General features: G+C 39.1%; 1 long non-coding RNA gene across 1 annotated transcript in view; it reads right to left on the bottom strand.

Annotated features, from left to right (window-relative positions):
* Nucleotides 1-712: 712 nt before the first annotated feature.
* Nucleotides 713-25,011, bottom strand: part of LOC142338444 (uncharacterized) — a 57,008-nt gene continuing 32,709 nt past the window's right edge. Inside the window, exons 2-3 of the long non-coding RNA XR_012758981.1 lie at nucleotides 13,342-13,538; nucleotides 713-1,280 (exon numbers count right to left, since the gene is read on the bottom strand). This is a non-coding gene — a long non-coding RNA (uncharacterized LOC142338444). The remainder of the gene's footprint in view (nucleotides 1,281-13,341; nucleotides 13,539-25,011) is intronic.

Raw genomic sequence — 25,011 nt, 5'->3', positions numbered from 1 at the left:
TGTTTTTTGATCGAAATTGTGTAGAAGTGCTGAAATCCCCACATTTTTTTTCTTTTCGGAAGCGTTTGTAATGTAACATTTTGTTTAAACAGTGCGCAGGAAAATTCTTTGGCAAGATACAATATTCCACTTCTTCGGCCAGGTCATCCTTATCTCGAACAGGTTCTGCCAGATAACACCTCGTTCTTACACATTTTGCCAGATTAACGTTTTCTGGCAGGATCTCGCAATATAACCAGTTTTCTGCCAGAATTTCAAATAAAACCTTTTTTCTGGCAGAATCCTACAAGATAACCACCCGGTCTCGACTAGGGTTTTATCCTAATTTTTTCTCCAGAAATTAAAATTTGAAGTTTTTTTTCGCAACAACCGCTTCAATTTTCACAAGCTTTCCAATGATAAGTCATCGATGGACGAAAATTGAATCAATAAAAAATAAAGTCAGGGTATGAAAAAGTTCCTAAACGCCAAATGAAGCAATTTTAGACGCAGGGTTGTGAGAACCAAGCCAGCTCTGATCAGATTGAGTTGAATCGAACACAATGGCACCAGACCATTCACACCAGAACGGTGTCTGATCAGACCGACTTGAGTTTCGCACGGGGGAATCAGACACACTTCTATCGCGCGCTGGTTGTGCCAGACCAACCTGTGTCGCGTACTGAGGGTGTCAGACTACTTGGTTCGCGCACTGGGCAAAATAATATTTTATTTCTCACAGTAATATAAATGATAATCAAAGTAAATGAAATCATTGCGGTACATTTGGAGCACGTTTAACCAGGTTGCTGAAGTCAAATTTTTGAAATAATCTTTCCACGAAGCAGTTTTAATTTTTTTGTTCTCTCCGAGAGATTTGTTTCTCACAGTACTGTTTGCCACCAAAAATAGGTGTCCAATATTGGAATTGAAGAATTTAGATTTTGTAAAGAATAATTTCATTTCTGACATATCATCAGTTTTTACGATTGCATTGTATTCATAGTCGCAAGGATAGCAGCTTTCATCGTAAGTTCGAAAATGGCGGTCATTTGTTTTGAGAAGAAATCGAACATAAGCTTCAAGTATAGGCACCCCTGTTTTGTGTAACTTTGTAACCTTTTCTCTGAAATTGGCCATCGTTTGGTTAAGTTTTCCATCAAGATAGAGAAATTTGAACCCGGAGAACAGTCTAGTGAGTGGATGGCGCACGGTTAGTAGTCGAGTACCATTAGAGGCAAACCTAAACGCTTCTTCAATTCTGTCCTTCGTTTTTGAAACCAGCCGGTATGGGTTTCCTTCTGAAAATAACAATCTAATTGAACGTCAAAAGTAAGTTAGCGCCCCCTAGTTTTACCTAGTATAAATTCATTTTTGACGCAATAATGGTCAAAAACTGTAATTAAAACACTCACGTGCACATGTTAAAATGCCGAAAGTCTGCAGTGTCAGAAGTTAAAATGCCAGAAGTTCCTACTTAGCGAGAAGTTGACTTTAGTCATTTTTAAAACGTCCGCGTTTCGTGTTTTAAGCATGGTTAAGTGACTCTGCAGAAGTCACTTCGAAACTGACTTAATATCTCGAACAACTTCGCGGTTCTCGATCAACGCCAGAAGTTCTCAGTCACTTCAAGCAGAGTCATTTAACCATTACTTAAAACACGAGGGTCTTATGCTGTCAAAGAACCGGCAGTGCCAGAAACTCCCATGCCATAAGATCCTATATACGTTGACAAGACGACGTCTGAGCTTTTGACATTTTAACCACGGCAAATTGCGTGTTTCTGGTAAGGTTACGTGACTGTGCAGAAGCCCCTTTGAAACGCTTGTCAAATAACTCAAACAACTATCCGGTTCTCTATAAACACAAAAATTCTCACCGTCTCTATCCCGGGTTGAGGTGTCAGCCCCATTTCAGCATTTTATTTCGTAGGAAATTCCTGAAATTCTTACCATTTATTTTATTCTTACCTTCACAATTACTGTTTTGTAATAAAAAAGCTGAAAAACGCTGAAATGCGCTAGTATTATGCCAGAAATGCCCAGAATTTGCAGCAAAATAGTTACAAAATCTCATCGCAAATTCCACGCCTTTCTTTCAAAAATGGTTTATTAATAAAAAATCAAATTAAATGTGAAGGTGTGGCGGCTGAGCATACTAACTCAATGACCTGACAGAATTGCGCTTCAAGACCATTTCAAGCCTTAAAGCTAAATAGCATGTCAAGCGAAATTTAATGTTACATTCTACTGAAGCCATACGGATTTGTTCATTTTGTTCAACATTTATATTTAGTAACTATTATTAGTACAAATTCGTCATTCATGAAGTTAAACTATAACTACAACTCGACTACCTCAACTATCACCAAAGTAGTGTTGCCAATTATGCACAAAGTACAAGTGAACAAAATTCACGTGAAATAGTTAAAATAGCTTTAGATTTTCTCTCCCCGAATCTGGCAGAACTTCTTCATGGTTAACAAACCTCACGACATCAAATTTACACTGAAAAAATGACGTCATGGAAAAGTGTTTACATTCTGTCGACATTCTTATCTACAACCAATCAACAGTTCAAATTGACATTAAAACTCACGTGACTAGCAGTATAAAAAGAGCTTAAAAACTACCAAAAATCAGTTGAAACTCGTCAATTTTGTCTGATTAAACTGACATACGGTGTGTATCGAAGCACACTTTCCTGAGCGGTAAAGTACTTGTTATCGTGTATTGTTTCTGTAGATCATATTAGTGATTGTATAGTTTTAACTTTACTTTGACTTGTGAAAAGAGAATTAACTTTGATATTCTAAAAACTTTCTTTCTGAGAAACAAAGTTCCTAAGTAAGAGAAACTTTGTGCAAACCACATAGTCAGTTGCTCTTACTGAGTCTAACGAAGCCTACCCTAGTTCAACATTGGTGTTATTGAAACCAATAGAGAGACTTGCTAACTTTGAAGTTGGAAATTTATTATTATTATCAGATTTGCAACTGGTAAGACATACTGTTTTACCACTACTAACTGTAGCAGGTTGAAGTTTGCATAGTTATAGCCAATTTATAGGGCTACAATTTGCAGGCAAGGGAATTCCTGTACTTGGTTTATAAATTGAGTTATTAACAAAAACCTCAAAAAAAAATTGATTGTTTCCATTTGGATTATTTTGTTATTCTGAGAGCAACAATCTTGTTATACAACAAAGCTGAGCAATTAGTTATCAAGAGTAATAGAAGAACAAGTAATGCAACTTTAATCTACAGTATTGCGGATAATACAGTTCACAAAAGTTAACTACAAAAACACAGTATCCGGACAGATTTGAAACCGCTGAAACGAACTGGGCGGTGTAAAGTTTTCCTTGACTTGGATAGGAGAGCAGCCGTTACATTTTGTCCGCCAACCCGGACAGTGGAAGGCAAACTGCTGTCTAATCTGATGAAGAGAGTGCAGAACGCACCCACCAAAGAGAATCAAACGAATCAACAGCGCAACGCCAGTGAGGCAGAGCAAAAGGTGCGAGTGCAATTCACAAAACACGTTGAAGAGTTGACCTCGCTTAAACGGAACAAGCAAAGCAAACAGCAACCAAGCAAATCGAGCACAACCAGCAGAGAGTAGTTTCAATCAACAGCTCAAAGGTACGACAAGAAGTTCCAAGATTTAGTGAAAGAAGAAAACACTAAAACAGGAATTGGCTACAAAATAATTGAAGAATCAGATTGACTCAACAAACTAAAGGTCCTCTACTCACAGATTGTTCATCTTCTAGAGGAAGAAATACCAAAGCAACTGCAGCGTCGAAACAAGCTTGTGCCTCATCAAGCTAATTTCTTTGAAGAACATCTAAAAGAAGCAAGGAAGTGCAAGGCATGTTTGGACTATCATTGGCTTGCATATATAAGCAAAGGCACGCAACCAGCAATGAATGCAGAGCAAAGCAATGCAGCTCAAGCAGTGAACGACAACGCGAGCAACAACAACAACCCAAAACAACCCAGTTGCTCAAACAGTGAAAAAAGGAGCAACAGCAAGCGGCCAAGAGACAGAGAAAGTTTCAGAAACTTCTTCAGCAAAGCAAAGGCGCGAGGAATAGATGAAGAAATTTGATATCAAAGTCGAAACCAAGATGCGACTAGAACACGCACGGTTCAAGCGGAGGAGGCTAGAGCTGGAAATGCAAATGAAGGAACTGGAAACCAAGCACCAACTACTGGAGGAAGAGCGTGAGCTAGAGCGCAAAGTGAAAAGAACAGCATTAGAGAACAATGATGCGCGTACTCTATCAACTGGTGCTCGCGACAAATCACCCTTAAACTGGACCGGAAAGAAGAGAGATGTCTCGGACTGCGCCAGCAGGATCGACAACCTTCTAAAACTAGAGCGATCAACAGCTCGCTTTGAAGTAACTCCTGAAGTGAACAGGTATAGTCACTTCTCACGATATCGCCGTTCATGACACCGATCCTCAAATAATGAAGACCGAGACGTTTCCCCCAGAGCTGGTCTTTGACAACACTGGCTATTCAGGTAATAGCAACCTACCAAACCTGAAGTTGAACAAATTTGACGGAAAGCCTCTCGAATGGCCGGAGTGGTCTAGTATGTTCATTGCTACAGTGGATCAACGACCAATACCACACTCAGAGAAGATGAGCCATCTGAAGACTCTACTGACAGGCCAGTCAAGGTCATCAATCTCTGGAACGGGCTATTCTGGACAGTTCTATGGTGCTGCATGGAGCATTCTGGAGAGGAAATTTGGAAGGCCTCATGTGATCATTGATGCACAATTGTAGAGTCTTCGCAAAGCAAGTCAGGTAAAACCTCACGACGCAACAGGTCTGATCAGAATATCAGTTTTTGTTTTGATCATTATGAATGTGCTCAAAGAGTACAAGCAGATTGGTGATCTGAAATCAAGCTCGACACTGTATATGGCAGTAGTTAAACTACCTCAAGTTCTCAAAGAGAAGTGACGGTTCTGTGTTGATGATAAAGATGAAGAATGGCCTGATATAGTTGTGTTCGAAAAATTGCTATCCCGGATAGCATTCGTGCATTGAGGGTTTTCAGCTTTCAAGGGAGAGCGAAGTGAAGAAGACCGAAGAAGCACAAATACAGACATACAGTTCTCGAAAACTTCGAACTTCAGTGCAAGTTCGAACGTGAAAGAAAAGAAGCAAACGCAAAGTGATCATTGTCCGATAGCTGATGGCACTCATAAAATATGGAACTGTCTGATATTCATGAACATGAGTGTGAATGATAGGTACGCAGCAGTGAGATAGCAACGCTTATGTTACGGATGTCTAGGCAAAAGACATGCAATCAAAGATTGTACAGTCAACGCATGCGGTATCAATGGATGCATCAAGAAGCACAACCGATTGCTACACTCAGAATAACAAATGAACGAGGGCAATCACGCATTCAATGCAAGCGCAGCAACAATAAACCAGACCAGAGCAACGAAGTTACTAGCTTTCTTAAGATAGTTCCTGTCTCAATACAGAGCGGCGGCGACAGGCTGAACACATATGCTTTCCTCAACAGTGGATCAACGGTTTCATTCATTGATCAAAGTGTGCAGGAGAAGTTACGATCCCAAGGCACAGATGCGACGCTCAACATAGCTGGCATATATGGAACAAAAGACCTGAAGACAGAAAAGGTTCCTTTTAAAATAAAGGGACTGCATTCAAAGGTGCATTCCATCGAAGCGTTTGCACACCCGTCAATATCCTTGGTAAACACAAAATACAACTACAGCAAGCTGAAGCAAAGCTTCAATCACTTGAGTGTTCTACCCAACAAAGGCTTCAACTTGATGGAAGTTGACATCATGCTTTGTCAAGATGCTTATGAGCTACAACGCCCATTGGACTACAAGATAGGAACACGAAGTGAAACTTTCGCCGTTCTAACAGAGCTAGGATGGGTAGTCAGTGGACCTATGAGGGGCAAAAGAAGACAAAATTTTTGTCATTTCGCCTTTACTGAAGATATGAAAGTGGCTGAGAATATCCAAACCTGGTGGGACAGAGAAATCTATGCTTCCAAAAATCAACGTCGTCAGTCAGTAAAAGAAGAAACTGCAGGCACAGAAGATTCTAGAGAGTATGACAAAGTTCACAGGCGAGCGGTACGAAGTGGGAATGCTGTGGAGTGAACCAGAGCCAAACAACTACAGCCCAGTCTTGGGTCAGCTTCACTCACAGGAGCAAAAATTCCAGAGGGTCCCAAACCTGAAGAGTTGGTATCAACAGTCAATAGATAGAGATGTAGAAAAGGGATTCGATAAAATTTTGATCGAGTCCGAAGTGAAAAGCACCTTCGGGAAGAAATAGTATTTGCCACATCATCCAAAGCTAAACCCGAACAAACCTGGCAAAGTAAGACGTGTTTGCAATGCTGCATCAGAGTACAAAGAAGTATGCCTAAATGTAGAGCTACTAGCAGGACCTGATCTGCAACACGAGTTGATTGGGACTATATTCAGATTCCGTGAAGAACCAATAGCCCAGACAGCTGAAATCGAATCAATGTTTCTACAAGTGCAAGATCCCGAACAGGATAGAGTTTCTTATGGCACTCAAAGACTGATGAACCTGGTCAGATATACTAATATCAGCGTCACGTGTTTGGTGCTAAGATTTCTCCAACTTGTGCAAACTATGCTCTAAAGCGAGTGGGACTGGAAAACGAAAGAGAGTATCCAATTGCAGCAAAGGCAATACAAAACAACTGGTGCTCGCAAAAAATCACCCTTAAACTGGACCGGAAAGAAGAGAGATGTCTCGGACTGCGCCAGCAGGATCGAAAACCTTCTAAAACCAGAGCGATCAACAGCTCGCTTCGAAGTAACTCCTGAAGTGAACAGGTATAGTCACTTCTCACGATATCGCCGTTCATGACACCGATCCTCAAATAATGAAGACCGAGACGTGTCCCCCAGAGCTGGTCTTTGACAACACTGGCTATTCAGGTAATAGCAACCTACCAAACCTGAAGTCGAACAAATTTGACGGAAAGCCTCTCGAATGGCCGGAGTGGTCTAGTATGTTCATTGCTACAGTGGATCAACGACCAATACCACACTCAGAGAAGATGAGCCATCTGAAGACTCTACTGACAGGCCAGTCAAGGTCATCAATCTCTGGAACGGGCTATTCTGAACAGTTCTATGGTGCTGCATGGAGAATTCTGGAGAGGAAATATGGAAGGCCTCATGTGATCATTGATGCACAATTGTAGAGTCTTCGCAAAGCAAGTCAGGTGAAACCTCACGACGCAACAGGTCTGATCAGAATATCAGTTATTGTTTTGATCATTATGAATGTGCTCAAAGAGTACAAGCAGATTGGTGATCTGAAATCAAGCTCGACACTGTATATGGCAGTAGTTAAACTACCTCAAGTTCTCAAAGAGAAGTGGCGGTTCTGTGTTGATGATAAAGATGAAGAATGGCCTGATATAGTTGTGTTCGAAAAATTGCTATCCCGGATAGCATTCGTCTATTGAGGGTTTTCAGCTTTCAAGGGAGAGCGAAGTGACGAAGACCGAAGAAGCACAAATACAGACAAACGGTTCTCGAAAACTTCGAACTTCAGTGCAAGTTCGAACGTGAAAGAAACGAAGCAAACGCAAAGTGATCATTGTCCGATAGCTGATGGCACTCATAAAATATGGAACTGTCTGATATTCAGGAACATGAGTGTGAATGATAGGTACGCAGCAGTGAGATAGCAACGCTTATGTTACGGATATCTAAGCAAATGACATGCAATCAAAGATTGTATAGTCAACGCGTGCGGTATCAATGGATGCATCAAGAAGCACAACCGATTGCTACACTCAGAATACCAATTGAACGAGGGCAATCACGCATTCAATGCAAGCGCAGCAACAATAAACCAGACCAGAGCAACAAAGTTACTAGCTTTCTTAAGATAGTTCCTGTCTCAATACAGAGCGGTGGCAACAGGCTGAACACATATGCTTTCCTCAACAGTGGATCAACGGTTTCATTCATTGATCAAAGTTTGCAGGAGAAGTTACGATCCCAAGGCACAGATGCGACGCTCAACATAGCTGGCATATATGGAACAAAAGACCTGAAGACAGAAAAGGTTCCTTTTAAAATAAAGGGACTGCATTCAAAGGTGCATTCCATCGAAGCGTTTGCACACCCGTCAATATCCTTGGTAAACACAAAATACAACTACAGCAAGCTGAAGCAAAGCTTCAATCACTTGAGTGTTCTACCCAACAAAGGCTTCAACTTGATGGAAGTTGACATCATGCTTTGTCAAGATGTTTATGAGCTACAACGCCCATTGGACTACAAGATAGGAACACGAAGTGAAACTTTCGCCGTTCTAACAGAGCTAGGATGGGTAGTCAGTGGACCTATGAGGGGCAAAAGAAGACAAAATTTTTGTCATTTCGCCTTTACTGAAGATATGAAAGTGGCTGAGAATATCCAAACCTGGTGGGACAGAGAAATCTATGCTTCCAAAAATCAACGTCGTCAGTCAGTAAAAGAAGAAACTGCAGGCACAGAAGATTCTAGAGAGTATGACAAAGTTCACAGGCGAGCGGTACGAAGTGGGAATGCTGTGGAGTGGACCAGAGCCAAACAACTACAGCCCAGTCTTGGGTCAGCTTCACTCACAGGAGCAAAAATTCCAGAGGGTCCCAAACCTGAAGAGTTGGTATCAACAGTCAATAGATAGAGATGTAGAAAAGGGATTCGATAAAATTTTGATCGAGTCCGAAGTGAAAAGCACCTTCGGGAAGAAATAGTATTTGCCACATCATCCAAAGCTAAACCCGAACAAACCTGGCAAAGTAAGACGTGTTTGCAATGCTGCATCAGAGTACAAAGAAGTATGCCTAAATGTAGAGCTACTAGCAGGACCTGATCTGCAAAACGGGTTGATTGGGACAATATTCAGATTCCGTGAAGAACCAATAGCCCAAACACCTGACATCGAATCAATGTTTCTACAAGTGCAAGTTCCCGAACAGGATAGAAGTTGCTTGAGTTTATTATGGAACACAAAGACTGATGAACCTGGTCAGATATACTAATATCAGCGTCACGTGTTTGGTGCTAACAGTTCTCCAACTTGTGCAAACTATGCTCTAATGCGAGTGGGACTGGAAAACCAAAGAGAGTATCCAATTGCAGCAAAGGCAATACAAAACAACTTCTACTTGGACGGTTTCATCAAATCAGTAGAAACCCCGGAAGAAGCAATTGAAGTCTTCAATCAATTACAACCTCTCCTCTCACGCCATGAATTTCAACTGAAGAAGTGGATTAGCAACAACTATGCAGTTACCAAAACAATCCCAGAAGACTTGAAGTCAATCAGCAACACGAAGCAAGTCGAAGTGGAACCCAATACGGAGGGATCATCAGTGCTAGGACTGCAATAGACCGTAACTGATGATAGTCTTCAAGTATGCAGAGGTACAAACAAGGAAGTTGAAGCACCTATAACCCAGAGGAAGATTTTGTCATTGGTATCTTCAGTATTCGACCCGATCGGATTGTTTGCTCTGTTCAGTGTTCACATGAGACGACTTATGAAAGGCATCCGGACGAAGAATGGGCAACCATGGGACAACGAAGTGGAGACTTATGACGAAGCAGAATTCCCGAGATGGAAAGAACAACTTCCACTAGTTGCTCTAACGAGCATCGAGAGAAGGTACTTCAACAATGAGAGGGATAAAACCGAACTTCATGTGTTTGCTGACGCATCTGAAGACGCGATGTGTGCAGCAGCAATCAAAACATTTACAATCAAAACAATACTCAGCCGACTGAGCATTTGTTATTGGAAAAAGCAGAGTGGCATCGATGTGGCATCTTTCAATACCCCGACTGGAATTACAGGCGGCAGTCATGGCAGTGAAGTTGAAGGAAGAGATATTCAAGGAACATGAAATGAAGATTAATAGTTGCAGTTTTTGGTTAGACTCAACTACAGTATTGCAGTGGATACACAGTTCCCATCGTGTTTGTGGCCAATCGAGTGGCTGAGATACTGGATACAACTAATATTTCACAGTGGAAACATGCGAGCGGTATCAACAACCCAGCGGACATTGTCACCAGAGCGATCAACATCGCACAACTCAAGAGAAGTGAGTGGCTCACTGGGCCGGCCTGGTTTAAACAATCAGAAAGTGAATAGCCAGAGCAAGTGAACCTAATCATTGCGTCAGATGAAGAGAATATATTCTCATCAGTCTTCATGATACAGGCTGAAGAAAAGAAAGCTGTTATTCAGTGGGAACGATTCAGCAACTTTAACAGACTGGTGAATAGAGTGGCATACCTAGAGCGAGCATTTAACAAACACAAACCAGCAACAATGCAATAAAGAGGTTTGTTGTGCGAAGAGGCGAACGGAGTACAATCATCAGTGACAACGAGACAAACTTTGTTGGAGCTGAAAAAGAGTTCGCAGAGTACGTTGCGGCATTGAACAAAGAAGGGATCGAAGAAAGTCTAATTCAACGAGGAGTCAGATGGAAGTTTAACCCACCCGCAGCACCCCACTTTGGAGGAGCATGGGAACAGTTGGTGAAAAGTTGCAAGAAAGCAATGTATGCAGTGCTGGGGAGCGGATCAGTCACAGAGGACGTGCTCTCAACTACGATGTGTAGTGTTGAGCAGACATCGAATTCAAAACGTTGACTCCAATCTTTTCTGATGTTAATGACTTCGAAGCATTGACTCCCAATCACTTCTTGCTTGGCAACATGAACGTTTGCCTACCCCACCTACCCTGCGCAGAGGAATTTGTTGATCATCAAAAACTCTTGCGACAAACTCAAGCCTATGCAAATCTCATATGGGACAGATTTTGTAAAGAATATCTGCCAACTCTGAACAATTGGCAAAAGTGCCGATCTACAGCGAATGAAAACCTTAAAGAAGGCGATCTCGTTTGGTTGATCGAAGACAGCAATAAGCGTGGATATTACAACCTAGGTCGAGTTACGGAGACCATCGATGGGTCCGAAGGTGTGATTCGATCAGTGATAGTTCAAACGAACGACGGAGTGTACAAGAGACCAGTAGTGAAGCTCACCCAGTACTACATGGAAAAGATGTTTTCGCGATAGAAAACAGGGCCAGCGATTTGGCGGCTGAGCATACTAACTCAATGACCTGACTGAAGTGCGCTTCAAGGCCATTTCCAGCCTTAAAGCTAGATAGCGCGACAAACGACATTTGATGTTACATTCTACTGAAGCCATACGGATTTGTTCATTTTGATCAACATTTATATTTAAAAACTATTATTAGTACAAAATCGTCATTCATGAAGTCAACCTATAACTACAACTCAACTACCTCAACTATCATCAAAGCAGTGTTGCCAATTATGCACAAAGTACAAGTGAACAAAATTAACGTGAAATCATTAAAATAGCTTTAGTTTTTCTCTCCCCGAATCTGGCTAATAGTCAATAGGAACTTTCTAAGTTTACCATACTATCATCAACAGCTATGGATAATGCACTGAAGTCGTAGAATTCGCATTTGAAGCTTCATTTGGAAGAAAAGACGAAATTCACTACCAAATTGCATCAAGTTCTTTGCGATTGGATTAAGAAACAACCTGTTATTGATACAGAATTTTCGACAAAACTTCTTCATGGTTAACAAACCTCATGACATCAAATTTACGCTGAAAAGTGACGTTATTGTGTCTCATTAAATTGACATACAGTGCTTATTGAAGCAAACTTTTTTAAAGCGGTAACATACTTGTAATCGTGTCTTGTTTCTGTAGATCATATTAGTGATTTACAGTTTTAATTTTACTTTGACTTGTGAAAAGAGAATTAACTTTGATATTCTCAACACTTTCTTTCTGAGGAACAAAGCTCCTAAGTCATAGAAACTTTGCATAGTTATAGCCAATTTATAGGGCTACAATTTGTAGGAACGGGAATTCCTGTATTTGGTTTTTAAATTGAGTTATTAACAAAAACCTCAACAAAAATTTGATTGTTTCCATTTGGAATATTTTGTTATTGAGAGAAACAATTTCGTTTTACAGCAAAGCTGAGCAATTAGTTATCAAGAGTAATAGAACAACAAGTAATGCAGCGGTAATCTACAGTATAGCGGATAATACAGTTCACAAATGTTAACTGCAAAAACACAATATCCAGACAGATTTGAAACCGCTGAAACGAACTGGGCGGTGTAAAGTTTTTCTTGACTTGGATAGGAGAGCAGCGGTTACAGAAGGATTTCAGGAATTAATGGTGCAAATGATTAGGTGTTGTTTAAGTCACCGGAGAACGGGGCTTGAGACACAGTCAACCCAATTTTTTTTCGAAGGTTTAGCGATCTTCAGCATTTTCCTATCGGAAGAATTTTGGAGCAAGATTTACGCGCTGAAACGTTTGAAAAATCGGCTGCTTTCATTGCATTTTTGAGGTGTATTTTTGAGGAGATTTCTGCGATTTTTGCGAATATTTTTGCGAATATTTTTGAGGAGATTTCTCGACCCCAGAATCAGAGTCAGGTAACCTATACTTAAAACAAACACGAACAACTTTAAAAATAAAATATTAATAATAATAAATTGTTTTCAAGTAGTGCTTGGTCATCAAAAAGTCCTTACGGTTCTGGTCGAATGATGCTAAGTAGCAGCACTAACGTTTATTGGAGAATTTGAGCGTCGCATGAGGGTAGAAAAAATCAGGGTAAAATGTTGAATTCTAACAATACAAAAGTGAGTGAAGTCAAATAAAGGCATTGTAGGGCTCGCAAAATGTGATTCAAATACGGTTACGTTTCAACTAACGTTCTACGCTAGTCATGCATCACTTCACAACGCGGTCATTGCCATTCTTGCATCGCTTACATATCTCGGATGCTTGCAAGTCATTGAAAAACTGTATGATCTTTTATCGAGAATCGCGAATTTCGTGGTATACATAGGGAATTCGGGCATTTTGCAAGAATCTGGTATTTTAAAACTTCCAGGTGAGTGCTTCAAACTTATTTCATAAATCACACCTCGCTCCCAGAAAACGTACTGAATTTTGGATCTATTCTGTTTCGGCCCCCAGTGTTTTTTTACGCCCCCAGTTACAAGTTATGAGTTGTTATATAGCACGTTACTATGTTAAAATAATGCACGTGCGCCTGGGGGTCGTAAAACATATACTCCCATTAAGCTGTGAGGGGGGGGGGGTCAAAACATAATAGATCCAGAATTTTTTATAACTTGAAACGCACATTGCATCATGAATCAATTAGGGCTGCGAATGGTAGCTTCCGAGAAAGATAAGAGCTTTAAACCGTGCTACTTACGAGCTCCACCACCTCCCTCAGGGTCAATATTGGGCACTTCGCCCCTCTCCAGCAGGAGTAGCACTTTGGACCAAGCGGAACTGCCACACTTGGAGATGATGCAATAGAAAACATTAAGTTTTGGGAAGAACAGGAAACTTCTCTTTCTCACGTTAGAAGGCGGACGAAACACGTGGCTGTTAATATGGGATGAGTTTCTGAAATGCAAACCATGAATTCCTCGGATCCCCCCCTCCCCCCCCCCCCCCCCCCCCAGGTTAGTGAGCATAATTTTGTTATGACCCCCAGGCGCACGCGTTCTTTTCTTACATAGTAACGTGCTAATGACATATAAATTGTAACGGGGGGGGGGGACAGTGGAGCGGCCGAAACAGAATAGATCCAATTCCTCATATATTCACCTCATTTTCACATCAGTGCTCACTGTCTGGTTATGAAAAAGCGCTCCTATTCTGTTGCGGCCCCCTCCGAGTGTTTTAAGCCCCCGTTACAATTAATGCGTTGTTATATAGCAATTTATTATGTTAAAAAATACCACGTGCGTCTGAGGGAATAGTTACAAGCCCACATAGTTGAAGGGGATCAGAATAGATCCGAAAAAGCCAGTGACCAAAAAACCTCCCAAAATTCTCTGCAATACCCCCAGGTTACAATATCGCTTACCCCTGGCGCAAGACCTCCGTAACTCGCATTTTTTCGGGTTTGATTATGGATCTTTTCTGTTAGCCCCCCCCAGCCCTATATAATACACCCCCCCCCCCCCCCCAAAAAAAAATCTAAGGTTTCGCGAATTGTAAGAGCGATAGGATCTATTCCCCGCAGCTTAGTAGGCATAAATCTTTTATGACCCCCAGGCGCACGTGCTATTTTCTTACATAGTAACGTTCTATATAACAACATATAATTTGTAATTGGTGGTCATAAAAACACTGGGGGGCCGAAACAGAATAGATCCGAGCGATATTTGAATTTCATTGAAACAAGAGTGTCTAGGTAGATTTAAGGCACTTTTAAAATAATTTTCTCAAAAAAATTCAAAAATCGCGCCTTTATTGTAGCCGGTAACACCAAAAATGATCTAATACCGTAATTTTTATTGATGCTGACGTTAGTAGTATACATATCTGCCATGTTACTGGAGGGGGGGGGGGGGTCCGGACCCCCCCCCCTACAAGAACTCTCACCACCGAAAAATTGATTTTCTCTTAGTGAAAGCAAGTTTTTTGGTTAAGTTTCGCCAGCCTGAGAGAAGTTCTTGGGTTAAGTTGACTGGCGAAACTTAAACAAAAAACTTGCTTTCACTAAGAGAAAATCAGTTTTTCGGTGGTGAGAGTTCTTGTAGGGGGGGTGTCTGGACCCCCCGCCCTCCAGTAACATGGCAGACACCGGCTGCTCCAATGTGTATTTCAGAAGAAAGAATGCGTAGTACGGAGTGCTTAGACTATGGTTATAGTCTGTTGTAGGAACTTTAATTTTTTTTGTCTTTGAGACCATGAGAGGCATACTTGAAAAACTTTGAAAAAATTTTAAAATTTTTTGAAAATTTTTTGGAGTCCTAAAATGGTCTGAAATGGATTTTGCGCTATGAAAGAGCACTCAAAAGAGATTTTTTGTTGAATTCATTTTTTTCACCTATGCAGTATGGGGGTCGAAACATACAAAAATTTCCAATTTTAGAAGAAAATTTTCAAAGTCCTAAAATGGTCTGAAACAGAATTTGTGCTATAAAAGAGCACTCAAATTTGACTTTTTGTTGACTTGAAATTTCTCTAGGAAAATGTCTCTACTATAAAAGATTCAGTTTTTGAAAAAGCTATTTTTGTTAACTTGACTTTTTTACATAAAAAGCAACTCTTGTTCATTTATTTCTTTTTCCATTTGAGAATCAGCATGACAACCATTGCGACGATAGACTGGAAGAATATCCATGAAATTTATGGACAAATAAAAGTTGACTTTCCAGATTATAGTGAACGTTTTGTATATTTTTTGGCAACATGTCTTTATTTGGATCCCGACGTTAACTTGGAAACTGCTCTCAAGCTAAGACCATATGGCGGCTTAATAGGTATAGACAACTCTTCGTTAGACACATACCTTAAGTCTTATAAACTCCTTCGATTACATGCAATACTTCATGACGCCTCAGGGTTTATTGCAGAATACAGTCAGAAAGGTCCTGGATATTCATACGTTTTACCTTGTCCAATCACAAACGCTTATATTGGTCACTTGACTGGTCTAACATTTTGTCTCTTTGTGAAAACGTTCAAAAGGAATTTGTTCAATTTGTTGGAATGTTGAATTCCGAAGATATTGTCTTAGATTTTGAAGGCTTTCGTCACAAAAAAACCGGTTTTATAATTAAAGAGTTATCGATTTGCTCAAATAATTATTCAGACACAATCTTATTTCTACCACCGGTGCCGTACAAGTCACTTTCCTCTAGTGAGAGGAAATCTCATCAGTGGGTTAGTAGATTCTTACACGGTTTATCCTGGAGCACTGGCAGTTAACCTTACTGGTTTTTATCCCAAATCTTTATCGCAATTAAACTTCGTTTTCCGTCCGGAAAGTTCTATGCAAAAGGGAAAGAGAAATCCGAATCACTTCAAACCCTATTGCAGAAGGAAGTTGTAGATTTGGACACTCTTTTTTTGCCCCAAAGTTGAAGAAATTTCTCCTCCGATTAAACATTTTACTTGTGCTTTGCACTCTTTCAACTTATGACCAGAGAAACAAAAGAAAAGACATTGTGCTAAAAGAAAAGCCCAGTTATATTTCTATTGGCTAACACTGCCCACCAATGAGCCGTCGAGTGGAGAAGGTAGCTCCTTCAGTTCTTCAAGTGAATTTATCTCCAAGTTTGACAGTATGCAGTTGCATAACGAATGATAATCAAATAACTCTGTCTTTGGTCAAAGAGGAAAAAATAGAATCACGGGGGCAATCTATTCTGAGGAAACAACAAATTCATTGCAACATAGCTGAGGTTGAGACGCTTAAGAAATATCTTTCACTGCTCGAATATTTTCAAATGTACCATGTCTTTACAAGAGAAAATGAGAAGACTGAAACTAACCCCTTTACCTATTCAGAAGTCGCCAGCACCGGTTCAAGTGACCCTGGACGATGAAAGTCTCCCTGATGAAATAAAGCAGATAGTCAGCAAAGGAAACATGGAGTCAATTGTCTACTACGCAAAGGATTGTGGCATGTAATCGAACTACAAACTGACTTACAAGAAAGAAGACAAAGACTCTAGATATACTACATATCAATTTGACAGATGAGAGAGAAAGAGTTATGTATGCTAAAGCAAATGCTCGAGCTGTCTGATAGTAATTCCAGAACGTTCCTCAAAGAAGCACCAAATAGTTTTATAAATTTTCTGTGTGAGTGTTTGCTCAATGTAATCAATGGCAATGTTCCAGTCAACAAACAGTTACTAAAAAATCAAGAGGACTCATTTCAGCAGTTATTATCAAAGGAAACAAGTCTGAAGAAAAAGCGATTTATTTTGACGAGAAAATCACAACTTATCAAGGCAATAGCATTCTCGTGCTATCTTTACTTAAAAATCAAATAATGCATGCAGAAGAATTTGTTTTGATCCCCAAGAGGATGTTCATATCAAAAAATCCAACCAAGGAAGAAATTTTTGATAATCCAATATATCAACAAAAAGCCACTCAGTTATCGCTCCTACAAAGATCTAATCCAAACTTTGAGCACAGCAGTGGAAAAAAAGATGCTGACACAAGCACTGATAGACTGATCACGAGAACAAGGAGTGTCGGTGATGGAACAAGTGATCGAGATGATGTAAAATCAGAATCATTTGTTAGTGATGACAGTGAAATCGAACCTGTAGTGAAAAAACGGAAAGATTCAGCCTTTGACTCAATAATGCTGGAAATAAAACTAATGGATGAAAATAAAACAAAAAGAGCTGCAATAATCCTGAAAAAATTTTCTGATTCGGATACCGTTTCTATTAGTGAAGAGAATAATGTTCTCCATAATGAAGATGAACCTCAATGAATGAAGGTGACAAATCTCTTGTACAATTTACAACAACCTACCAAAAATATTGACGTGCGAAAGTATTCCAAAATATTGAGTGAACGTGATATAGCAGCCCACTTGGTTTACAATACACATGCAAAAAAAGTTCTTGATGAGTTTTAGAGCAAAGAAGAGGAAGAACAACCGACTCGAAAACAAAAGAAGCAGCAACAAAAACAACCAAGAGGAAGATCTGAGACAAAAGAAAAAATGCAAAGCCAAAAGTCGATGAGAGCAGAAAGAAGACAGACGAAGACACGAGCAGAAAAGACTGGACTTTCTATAAATGATGTGAAGAAATTTAATAACCTCTATTTAAAAGGACCTGCGTCATTTGGAAACGCAAAAAGACCGCAAAATTTGAGTAAATTATCAATGAAAAAAGTAAAAATGTATCTGGAAACGAAACCATCTTTCACCAAATATCGTTCACGTCGCCTCAGATTTCCAATGCTTAAAGTAATTGTTAACGACCTAAATGAGATCTGGTCCGTAGATCTAGCATTTGTTGATAAACTTGCAAAGTACAACAGTGGTGTAAAATACCTTCTTCTTGCAGTTGACTGTCTGTCAAGATATCTCAGAGTTGAACCAGTAAAAACAAAATATGCTACAGAAACTGCAGAGGCTTTCAAAAAGATGATCAAACATAAGCAACCTAAAAAAGTTTGGGTCAGTTATATTTCTATTGGCTAACACTGCCCACCAATGAGCCGTCGAGTGGAGAAGGTAGCTCCTTCAGTTCTTCAAGTGAATTTATCTCCAAGTTTGACAGTATGCAGTTGCATAACGAATGATAATCAAATAACTCTGTCTTTGGTCAAAGAGGAAAAAATAGAATCACGGGGGCAATCTATTCTGAGGAAACAACAAATTCATTGCAACATAGCTGAGGTTGAGACGCTTAAGAAATATCTTTCACTGCTCGAATATTTTCAAATGTACCATGTCTTTACAAGAGAAAATGAGAAGACTGAAACTAACCCCTTTACCTATTCACAAGTCGCCAGCACCGGTTCAAGTGACCCTGGACGATGAAAGTCTCCCTGATGAAATAAAGCAGATAGTCAGCAAAGGAAACGTGGAGTCAATTGTCTACTACGCAAAGGATTGTGGCATGTAATCAAACTACAAACTGACTTACAAGAAAGAAGACAAAGACTCTAGATATACTACATATCAATTTGACAGATGAGAGAGAAAGAGTTATGTATGCTAAAGCAAATGCTCGAGCTGTCTGATAGTAATTCCAGAACGTTCCTCAAAGAAGCACCAAATAGTTTTATAAATTTTCTGTGTGAGTGTTTGACAGACGGAGACACGAGTAGAAAAGACTGGGCTTTCTATAGATGATGTGAAGAAATTTGATAACCTCTATATTTAAAAGGACCTGCGTCATTTGGAAACGCAAAAAGACTGCAAAATTTGAGTAAATTATCAATGAAAAAAGTAAAAATGTATCTGGAAACGAAACCATCCTTCACCAAATATCGTTCACGTCACCTCAGATTTCCAATGCTTAAAGTAATTGTTAACGACCAAAATGAGATCTGGTCCGTAGATCTAGCATTTGTTGATAAACTTGCAAAGTACAACAGTGGTGTAAAATACCTTCTTGTTGCAGTTGACTGTCTGTCAAGATATCTCAGAGTTGAACCAGTAAAAAACAAAATATGCTACAGAAACTGCAGAGGCTTTCAAAAAGATGATCAAACATAAGAAACCTAAAAAAGTTTGGGTCGACGATGGTACAGAGTTCCTCGGTGCTTTCAAAGCCCTCTGCAATAAACGCGGAATTCATTTATACAGTACGTTCAGTGAGAAAAAGTCTGCTTTTGCTGAAAGAAATATACGTTCCCTCAAAAATATAATATACAGATACTTAGAAGAAAAGTGGACCTACTCATATCTAGATAAACTGGATTCATTTGTTAAAACTATCAATTCTAGAGTTAATCGAACAATCAATCTTGCTCCAAACAAAGTCACAAAAAAAGACGTTCCGCGACTGGTATTGTTGATTGCGAATACAACATATTCTCAAAAACCAAAACTTTTTGTCGGTGATCTTGTACGAATACTGAAAAAAGAAGAGACGTTTGGAAAGGGCTACAAACAGTCATTTACAGACGAGGTTTTTGAAATTTCGTCTGTCCCATCATTGAACCCTCCAACGTATTCTCTTATCGATAACGATAAGGAAATTATTCAAGGTAAATTCTATCAACCCGAACTCTGATTAGTTCGAGAGTCGCCTGTGCAAAATGGCAAATAAACGTTTTGAAGATGAATTTACGGTACATGTAATCTCCTCCGCTTCGATGGAGATCTTCGATCAAAACACATTAGCTTCATTCAGGAATTTTTTCAATGATGAAATACAACTGTCGGGAGACTGGAGAATAGCTTTGAGTGAAATTATTTTTCCAACAAAAACAAAGCACATCACAAACGGAGTCCTAATTTCTTACAGTTTAAGTGGTTTAGAAGATCACCAACGGAATAGCTTTGGAGCCAATGTCATATCACGTCCATACAACGGTGAGCGATTAGCTTTCATGCCAGGAACTTTTGATACTGTGCCACAGTTGTTAGCTACCATTAAAAGGACTGTTGGTTTACCAAATTTTTCTTTCAGAGAAATTAAAAGTTCCGGTAAATTTGAAATCGTCTTTGGAAAGTACGAGGGAATTACGTTTCCAAGCGATGAAATTCCTAGCATTAATGGTTTCAAGGGCACTCCTGATGGACGAGGAACACACATTGGTTATAAAATGGACACAATTGCAAATAAACTGATGAAAAAGAATGATACTAAAGCTTTTATGGGTGACTTTCCAGCTGATCTGTGCGCCGGGAAACATTTGATATTCATTTATACAAACATTAATGAGTATCAATACGTGGCGATGCGAACGCACCTTTATTACGAGTCATTGATTCAAAACAACGATTGAAAAACGGTAGTGTCTGCGAGCTTGAACCAACACACAGAATAGTTTTTTCGAATTTGGACTACAAAAAACTTCTTTCAACTGCAATTCAGTCAATTTCTATAGAACTACGCACCGAAACAGGTCAATTAGTCCCTTTTTCAGGGACCGGAAAAGTCAGTTTGACGTTACAGTTTAACAAATTTGGCGAGTAAAAGCAATGGATTCATACTACACCAATCAAGCATCTACATTGCCTTATTTTTCTGGGCACTATAGGCAAAGAGGTAGCGGCTTTGGAGCTTTAGCAAGTGGTATCGGAAGAATCGCTCTACCTATTGCAAGAAAATTTATTTTACCAGCAGCAAAACGAGTTGGAAAAGAACTTCTGTTACAGAGCACACCAGAGTTAATGGACGTTGTCAGTAAAAAAATCTCCAAAACGAGCGCTGAAAAACACGATATCAAATACATTCAAAAAGCAAACAGGAGGCTCATTGGCACTGCGAATGAGACAAAGACAATGAATCGTAGACGATCTAAACGTTCAGGTTCAAAAGCGAGAAAAGGTCGCAAAAAAAGAAAGGTAGTCATTTCAAAATACAAACAGCCAAAGAGAAGTCGGTCGGATTTCTTTGCCAAAGTTAAAGATGATCGGTAATATGTTACCAACAGAGGCAACACATAGTTCCTTGGATTTATTCGAAAAACCAGCCCTTCTTGTAACTTTTGTTGGGAGCTTTTGTCAAAAAGTAGGGCCAGTTTACAGTCCTAACGGACCCATGCTTGAGTTTTGAGGTTGCTGGAGACAGAAATAATTTTATTTATCTGCAAAAAATCTTCTTGGAAATGAAATGCAAGATAGTTCAGGCTTCTGAAGCTGACTTAAAATATGATGCTGGAGCTGCAGCAGATGTAACCAAAACAGACGCTCCTTACTTTTGTAATAATGTTTTACATTCACTCTTTTCTGACTGTGCAGTATCTGCCAACGGACTGAAAATTTCAAATGCAAAAGGAAATTATGCTCACAAAAGTTTCATTGAAATTGAATTTTCTCACAACAAAGACGCAAAGACTACTTGGTTGGCTTGCCAAGGTTATTCGTACGAGGATAATCCTGGAGCGATAGCAACAGCTGAAGCTAACAGACGAAAAACTTTGGTTAGACAATCTGCTGAATGTACTTTTTATGGAAAAGTGGCAGTAGATTTTTTTTACATGTGATCGACATCTTTTGAGTGGAGTCACATATCAAATTTTCTTTCGAAGATCAATAGATGATTTTGTTGTAATATCTGACGATGCTGGAAAATCATACAAAGTAAAAATTATAAAAGCTAATTTGTATGTGAGAATAAATTGACATTGAACGACGACGTCGTTTCTGCCATTGAAAAAACTTTACTAACCAGCCCAGCGTCCTATCCTTACTTGGAGACTATAACAAAAACATTTCTGTCTTCTACTGGTTTGCAAAGTTGGAAACAGGAAGATGTTTTTAGCAGGGAGCCTATTCGACGTCTTGCCATTTGTCTTAACACAAATGAAGCTTTTTTAGGAAGCAAACAACTCAATCCTTTTCACTTCTGTAAATTTAATCTGGAGCAGATAAGTATTTATCGAAATGGACTCCCCGTTGCAGACAGCCCCATAAATACAGCTGACGTAAAACGCTTGTACTTCAACACAATGTCAGATTTAGCCTATATTGACAATGGACATATAATAAGTTTGTCTGAATACCCTAACCATTTTATTATGGTGTTTGATCTCACCAGCACTCAGCAGGCGTCACATGATTTTATTCACCCCGAACTCACCAATTGTTCAATTTCAATTGAACTTAAGTTTTCAGCGGCCTTACCAAGCAACATTGAAATTTTTATAATTGGCGAAAAAGCTAGCACAATTTTCATTGACTCTGGTCGGAGAGTTTCAAAAAACCATATTCTCACAAACTGATGGATGAAGATGAAATAAACAACCTCGTTCAACGATGTAGAGCATAAATTTCATGGTGTATTTGCTGCTGATAATTTTCCGCTTAGCCTATCTCAGAACAGCTTCATTATAGTGAATGTATCAACTTCTCAAACAATTGGAACACATTGGACACTTATTTGTCGGAAAAATGGAAAATATATTTTTGTAGATCCACTGGGACAAAAAATCTAACTTCATATAAACATTTACACAATAGACTTGCTTCCTCTGCTGGTAATATTCAAACTGTGTTTGAATTGCTTAGAAACCAACCAATTCAAAAACCAAACTCAATATTGTGTGGCTTATTTTGCATTTACATTGCTCATTACCTTTTTGATGAAAAAGAATTTGTAAAGATGAGTGATGTTGATTTGATACGTTTCGCGCTTCATATGATGCTCTAACATTACTAACTTTTGTATTGAAATAAATTTTTTTTCAAAACTTTATTTTTTCTTCATAAACTAAGCGAACACACAAAACATCATTGTCAATATCCAATTTCCAATATTCACTCACAAAGATATCCATTACTTGACAGAAAGCACCAGAATGAGGACCATGCAAAACTTTCTCAGTAGACAATCGGTCAGTTTGCAATTGTTGGTTTGATTTTTTCTCAACACTATTCTCTAGAGTTTTGAAAGCAGTACTTCCCACTGCCCGATGGGTTTTGCAGCCAACGCCTTTGACCAAATTGGGTAAACGTTTTTGAATGTTTGTAGTGTCTCCCTTCGTCTGTAACGTTAGACCATTGTATTCCACAGCTAGCTTCAATTTTTCGAAAACCGTACCGATTGTCTCCAAGTCCTTGCCATTCGAGAATAAACAATTGACAGTTGTATATAAACATGGAACAGAATAAAATTTAGTTTTTTTAAAGAAATCTGTAGCAACATCTGACACATCAAACAAAACATGATAATGATAAGCAGGTAAAACTCCACAAAAAAGGCTATCAGTGTGCATGCATATGGCTGAAACTTTAGCAAACGTTGATTTTGGTTTCTCTTCAGTGATAAAAAAACCTGAATTTTTTTTGAAATTGCTTGAAGTAACCAGGTGAACGTTCATACATAGCTTCTACCATTTTCAATCGAGCTCTTTAAATTATTCAGAGAATTCGTGTTCGTCGTCTTTTTGTTTTAATTTAGGTTTCTTTGCAGAGGGAGCTTTCAGAGTAGATTCGTTTTCAGTGTTGTCGTTAGCAGCAGAACATATTTTTCCGTTCTTTTTCGATAACTTTTCAAATTTTTCTAAAGTTGGTGTTATTCTCTGTTGAAATTCAAACTCTTGACCAACTTTTTTGAACAACTTCAGGAAGATATAAGTTCCTGTTTTGTCATAAGTTTTCACTGTTGCTCGGATCAAACGTTTTTCACTTTTAGAAACCTCAAAATGAGCGTCTCCAAACTCAGCGGCTCTCTCCGCTGTAAAAGGCATTTTGTGTTTCTTATTCGACATATTCAACTAACTGTTTTGCTTCAAGAAAAACCGTGTCAATGATTTCGTGCACTAAAATTTTAGAAATTACACGCAGACGCTAAAAATAGAATTGGTTAACTGATAAGAAATATAATCTATTGAGTTAACAGTATTTGTACGTTAGTCCTGTAGGCAAACACATAAATGTCTTTATTTTATGTATGCAAACAAATTCCCATGGTACTAGAGCCTGTCTTAACTTCGGCGTGGTCTTGCCTGGAAACAATACAACTTCAATGTTTGGTTTAACAGATAAAATCAAAATGAAGAGTACATGCATGACCTTAGGTGTGTCAAGAGACTAACTTGATCAATAAAGTGAACCCAACACGTGTGCCAAAACTTGACGCTTTAACGACATTGAACAACCTACATACTTGTTGTAATTCTCATTCAATTCTATATTCAAGTTCATGCTTGTAATACTGCAAACAAGTGTCTTTTTGAAATAACTGTACCTCAATTCTTTTTTACTCAATTTTTCGTTTCAACATTACTAGTATTTGCTTCAAGGAGACATTATCTTTGAAAATTTTTGTCATTGTTGTTTAACTTCAATTATAACTTAACAGTTCATCTGAATTTTCCAGAGCAATTGCAATGTCTTACCATATTTTGTCAGAAAGCGATTTGTCATGTGAACGCACAATTATCTATCAAACTGTACACGAAAACTTCATGGTAATTGTACAACAAAAACGTTCTCATGAAAATGAAGAGTGGACAACTCATGACCATTGCATCCTTCCAAAAATATTCATCAATTTTATAGCTCAGTTACCCGACAATCCCGAAACTACTGGTAGTGGATTCATTACATCAGGGGGAGTTGTATCACCAGCAACACTTTTGCACCCTCTGGAACAATATGATATATCGAACTTACCAATGGGAACCAAAAAATTAATATACAAATACGATTGTGACTGTGTACCATTCTACGAGAACCAGCTCGGTGTATTGCAAGCATGCGACAACCTAGCGGATCTTTGGGGGCTTCCAAAATCTCCTGAGTCTCCAACAAATCCGTCACCATTTTGCACGCCTACTGCGGACCCCAGTCCAACACTCAGCCCAGATAGCTCAGAGCAGAGGTCTTCACTTTTTTCGAATCTAAAAAGCAACAACTTATGGTTAAACTTTGACAGTCCTGCAGACACAAACGATCTGTTGAAAAACCTTTCTGGAGACAACT

Source organism: Convolutriloba macropyga, chromosome 4 (assembly GCF_964194025.1).
Source record: "Convolutriloba macropyga chromosome 4, txConMacr16.3, whole genome shotgun sequence".
NCBI lineage: Eukaryota > Metazoa > Xenacoelomorpha > Acoela > Convolutidae > Convolutriloba > Convolutriloba macropyga.
Note: the sequence above shows the minus strand (reverse complement) of the source record. Positions and strands in the feature narration are given on the sequence as shown.